The 6,000-nt window shown below is 45.8% G+C and overlaps 1 protein-coding gene across 1 annotated transcript in view; it reads left to right on the top strand.

Annotated features, from left to right (window-relative positions):
- Positions 1-722: 722 nt before the first annotated feature.
- ptprc (protein tyrosine phosphatase receptor type C) overlaps positions 723-6,000 on the top strand; it is a 211,058-nt gene continuing 205,780 nt past the window's right edge. The window contains exon 1 of the mRNA XM_067990622.1: positions 723-818. The gene's annotated coding sequence lies outside the window, so the exon portion shown is untranslated. The remainder of the gene's footprint in view (positions 819-6,000) is intronic.

Here is a 6,000-nt window from a genome sequence, read left to right as displayed (position 1 = left end):
AAGATTTATATAATTGTATGTTTTCACACAAATGGGGTGGGGGGGGTAAGTTGGCCAAAAATTAAAAACCATAGCATTTTTAATCCATCTGTGTTTTTATCCCAGTATTATCTACTGGCTAATAAAATATCAAAGGGTTTGCAATGAAGCATGTGCTTGAATGTGCTTCACTTATGACAACACAAATGGGGAAAGAAATCGGAATTTAGCCCCACATGGTGTCCCTGATTTTTCCAGACTGCCATATCTGGGATTTTCCCATCGATGGACCTAATTCTCAATGATTATTTTGTGACTTTTGATCTTTCAATGACTTAGTGGTATTTAATTTTTTAATCCCAGTTAAAATTGACAGCCCAAGATCCATTTGTCACACAATGGGAACTGTTTGTGTATCCCAGGCACAATTTACAAAATAATATGAATTTATCGAAGGAGACGTTTTGACTCGACAAATATTTCTCAAATTGTGCTATGCCTTAAGAGAAATCCATTTTACCAGCAGAAAGTGTCGAATTTGCAAGGGGAGTCAGCTGTTAGTGCATTAAAATCTGTGTCTGACATCAGCAGAGAACTAATTCTTTTGACTGGGTGGAGGAGCAGCATTTTTTGGCAAGAAAATGTGCAATGGAGGACTAGAGAGGATGTGGTTATTAGTGGCAGAGACTGAGGTCAGAAGCAGTTGAGAAGATAGAGGCGGGAACACGGAGGAATAAGACATGTCAGCAGCATGGGCAAGGCCAGTTGCATCTTAAAAGAGCAGCTGGAGCTAATATGCAAAAAGGAGTTGACATGTCTGTGCAGAAGTGACATTTCAGGTAAGCAGGAGACATATAATTCAGGTACCGGGGAGAACTGAGCCAATAAAAGCAGAACTTCTGAATGTTCAATGGTTTCTGAAAGGAGAGAGAGAAATAAGACTTAACTTTGGTTAGCAAAACGTTAACTTCCCATTTACAGTTGCAAATGTGCCCACTGTCAAATACTTGTGGTGTAGCTTGTACTGTTCTACTGAAACCAGTTTTTTTTTCAGGAAGAAAATAAGCTAATTTTGGAAATCAAGAGCAAGGGGTCTAAGGAAGATTATGTATCGTACTTGCTTTCTTGCAGCCTCACACGGTCGGTCACACACACACACACACACACACACACACACACACACAGAATTTCTGCAACCTGAGAGGAGATGGGGAATAATTGCCCCAATAATAAAAGCAATCAAGTTGGTGCCCAGCAGTAGTGTGTTATGAAATAATTGCCATCCAAGAGGCTAAACACTTCAGCCTGTACAAATGTTGTTGTTTGGCTCTTTCAAGCAATAGGCTTTTCAAAAAATAATGCCTTGGCAAGGCTAACAGCTTGTGCAGCCAATATTTAAATCCCTTGAGGACTGCAATAAAATGTCTGCGCTAAAAATATCACAACTTGGAACTCAGGAATGTATATAACACTACATTTCTTTAACTCTATTTAATTTATTTTATTCATTCGAATGTTTGCAGGTTATAGCACTGAAAGATGTGTGTGTTTTACCCAAAACTTTTCTGTTTTCCAAAGGCTGTAGTGGGTGGTGAGGTGTATTATCAATACCGTGTACTGGCATCAGGTATCGCTCTATCGATTAAATAACAACATTGTGCAATATTGAATGACAGTTTGCAACAACTAAAATTTGAGGGTGCTAAACCATCCAGTAAGAGGATATACTGTAGCTCTGATGGCTACATGAGTTAAGCAGCAGAGTTTTATGATGGATGAAGTGAAGTTGTATTTCAACGATGGTGTATAGTATTTGTTTCAGTAAATCCTGTCGTCACGAGCACTGATGATGGGCTCACAAAGAATGAGATACTGTTTACGAGTAGGAGGGAGTCCTTGTGACGGGAGTTCCAGTTTTTATTGTGTGGTATTTTTGCCAGTTAACAGTGAAAACAATGCTTGAAGCCTGTAGATTCATTCCAAGATGTTCCTGTACTACACTGTAGATGGCAGAAAAGATTAATAATTTTACAGAGCAGCCTTCGAATTGAAAAGAAAGTATCAGGCAAATGACCAAATTAAATTTAAAACAATATTGGGGAAACAATACAATTTACATAGAGAACTGATGAAATAAATACAACATTTTTATTTGCTGAAGGGTGAGCTTTTATGGAAATGGCGTAGCAGAAATTCCTGATTTACTAAGCTTTCCAGTCTGTTGACACATGCTGCTGCACTGAGTCCAGTAAATCGTTTGCTTTCCTTTTTTGATTTCCCTCTGAAAGCATTCTTTATATCCCTTTTCAGACTCTACTTCCTGGCAGCACGATGAGGGGAAAATGCATTGATTTGTCTTATGAAATGTTACAAACTCTGCTGTTTGAAATGAACAAGATGGCCTTTCAATAGTGACTGACTGATGTATGCTGGCCTGGTCTGCTACTTTTGAAAGCGTGTTTTTTTTAAATAGAAGTTTCATCCTATTACCCCACGGAAAAGATCCTCTGAGTGCCATGCTCATAAAAATTGAGAAACTGCCTTTCATATTTTTGTAAAAAAGGAGTGGATTTGATATTTCTCTTGATGGAAAGTTCTGGGCCTAGAAATTCGATCACGCCCGGAAACGCAGGGGTTAGTATTGACTCAGACAGCACATAATATTTGTGCTGCCTGCTGATTATAGTGACGCAGGCGTGAAGCCAGCGCTGCTCACGCTACTCATTGGCTGCACTCCTGTAGAGGAGGCGGGGGATGTGATATTGGGCGCCTCTGACGCCATTTAAAGGCAGCCAGCACCTCTTAAAGAGGAGGTGCATTCTGGCTGTAGCCACCAAGCAAGAACTTGTGATGAAGAAATGGCTGAAGGAGGTAATGAGTGGGTACCAAGGTTCTCCGTTGCTGCCTTGAAGGCCCTTGTGCAGACAGTGAAGGAGGGACAGCCTCTTCACCTCCCCCTCCCCCAGGTCACAGGAGGCTCTCCATGCATCTACTTCATCGACAGTGGGAAGACATTGCTGAACGTATCAAGGCCAGGAGCATTGCTCCCAGGCCATGCCACAAGTCAGGAGTGTGATGGAATACTCTCCACTTGCCTGGATGAGTGCAGCTCCAACAACACTCAAGAAGCTCGACACCATCCATGGAAAAAGCAGTCTGCTTGATTGGCACCCCATCCACTACCCTAAACATTGACTCCCTTCAACACCGGCACACAGTGGCTGCAGTGTGTACCATCTATAGGATGCACTGCAGCAACTCGCCAAGGCTTCTTCGACAGCACCTCCCAAACCCGCGACCTCTACCACCTAGAAGGACAAGAGCAGCAGGCACATGGGAACACCACCACCTGCACATTCCCCTCCAAGTCACACACCATCCCGACTTGGAAATATATCGCCGTTCCTTCATCGTCGCTGGGTCAAAATCCTGGAACTCCCTTCCTAACAGCACTGTGGGAGAACCTTCACCACACGGACTGCAGCGGTTCAAGAAAGCGGCTCAGCACCACCTTCTCAAGGGCAATTAGGGATGGGCAATAAATGCCAGCCTCGCCAGCGATGCCCACATCCTATGAACGAATAAAAAAAATCCAATGATCTAACTAGGTTTTTAAGGTAAGAAGACTGCTCATACTCTACTAACAGCGGCACCACTCACAGCCTCATTAATAACAATGCTGACAGCACTCACAAGACTCCTCGCCCCCACTTCCCTTCACTCTCCTACATTGACTGCAACGCACGTCACCACACCTCATAATCTCACACTCACTACTATTACAAACCACACTCAGCCACAACTCACATCTCACACACAGACTATCAGCTATTCTATCATGACAACTACGTTATCCAAACACCTCACAAGACTCTCACTAACACACTCACTCCCTTCTTACTTGCAGGAGAAGGTTGCACACAACACCAGGTAGCGGGCTGGCACCAAAGAAGGATGATCCAGCCTGCTGACCCTCCCCAGGACGGGGCAGAGTCAAGGCCATGGCGACTGGCAATGCTGGAGGAGACGTTGCACATGGTTTCTTCAGATCTTATCTTCTTTGTACCTTCTGACATCTCCCTCACCCCACATACTTTGCATGACAAGCTGCAGATGCTTTCAAAACCCACTTCTTTCTCTCTGCTCTCCCTTCACACCACAACTTAACCCTTGTTCCTCTCTTTCATTTCAGCTGCTGAGAATGTTGACCCCTCTCAGCCAGTGGAGGAGGAGGAGCCCAGCCTTCCAGAAGATGCACTCGATCTGACTCTCTCAAGCACCAGCTCAGATACCGGCACCATGTGGACTTCAGAGGATAGGTTGTAGGAGATATCCACACATAGTGACTCACTGGGCACAAGTGCGCAGGGGCTAGGGCAGGGGGATAGGACGCCACAGGCGCTAGCTCACCGGAGGGTGAGGTTTTACATTAGTTCTGCAGCGGAGGATTCAGATGATGACTTCGAGGGTCGAGGCTACCGAAGAAGGCTGATGGGCATCTACCAGGAAATGTTAGGTGCAGTGGTCAGCCTGCCAGAGAGCTTGTGCACAATGTTACAGAGCATGGAGGAGTCCAACTACAACTTGTCTCGAGGCTTTGTGCAGAGCACGGAGACCATTCTGTCCGACATGGACCAAGTGGTCAGCTCCATCAACACCACAGTGGAACTCACCATGATGAAGCCTGTTATGACAGCTCTGATAGCTTCCATGGCAGCACAAACTGTTGCTATGGAAGCTCATAGGGTCACGATGGCAGCTTACACTGCTGGCATGGAAGATCAAACGGCTGCCACCTAGGCTTTGGGGGGCCACTGTTCAAAGGGGCTTCCAGAGCATCACATCACTCCTGCACTCTGTTCTTGAGCAGAGCCGTAGGATTGCTGAGGCACTGCCCCAGGACAGTAGCTTTACCTCTCTCAGGATGAGCCCGCCATCCACTCTGCTACCACCCTTGATAGTGCCACACAGCCAGTTGGCCCAGATGGTTGCTGTTCACGCTGATATTTAACAGTCTGCAGCCGGCCCGTAGGCCCAGAGCTGCTCTAGGTCATCCTCCAAGGCCCAGAAGTGTCCTCAATGGTGGTTCAGCAACCTTCCACCTTCCAAGCCGTACCACTGGGCAAGCATTTTGTAGGAGCATGAGGATCAGAAAACAGGCACAAAATATCGGCACTAAAGGCTTGCACAAGGTTCATTCATAATGAATTCTGTTAACTGTTAGATACAGTTGGAATTGAGTTGTTTGATAAATTAGATTTTTTGTTCTGGATTTGGTGTTGGTGTTTATATTTGTAGTGAAGTGAGGGCCAGACCCATAAGGCTGGACTGAAGGAAAGCAATTGGATGGTGATAGTAAGGACGGAGGTGATTAGGATTGTGGCACTGAAAGGGGAATGGGAGGGCTGATTTAGGTGAAGCACTCCTCGATGAGCTGGTCTCTGAGTTCTGGCAGGTAGGGGCACTGGTGGTTGCTGCTTCTCCTCCTTTTCCTGCTCTTCCTCCTCCTGCAATTGTTGCTTCCCAGTGGTGTTGAAGGCTGGTCCTTCATGATGGCGAAGTGGTGGAGTATGCAGCAGATGACGACAAATCTCAATACCCGGTCAGGGGTGTACTGCAGAACTCCTCCAGAAGCATTGCTTGAGCACGCCAATTGTTTGCTCGATAATATTTCTTGTGACAAAATGACACTCATTGTAGAGCTGCTCTGCAGCTGTGCGTGGGTTCCTTAAAGGAGGTATGTGCCATGTCTGAAGGGGGATAGCCCTTGTCACTCTGTAACCAGCCTATAACTTGGCAGCCTGGTTGGAATAATGGCAGCACAGAGGAATGGCGCATGATGAAAGAGTCATGACAGCTGCCAGGATAGTGTACACAGACCTGCATGGTGCACTGCCTGTGGTCGCAAACCAACAGTGCGCTGAGTGAGTGGAATCCCTTTCGATTGATAGAGATGCCAGGCTGATGATAGGGAGCGCACAAGGCAATGTGGGTGCAGTCTATGGCACCTTGCACCCTGGG

This window comes from Heptranchias perlo, chromosome 9 (genome assembly GCF_035084215.1).
Source record: "Heptranchias perlo isolate sHepPer1 chromosome 9, sHepPer1.hap1, whole genome shotgun sequence".
Classification (NCBI taxonomy): domain Eukaryota; kingdom Metazoa; phylum Chordata; class Chondrichthyes; order Hexanchiformes; family Hexanchidae; genus Heptranchias; species Heptranchias perlo.
This window is presented reverse-complemented; position numbering and strand designations above follow the sequence as displayed.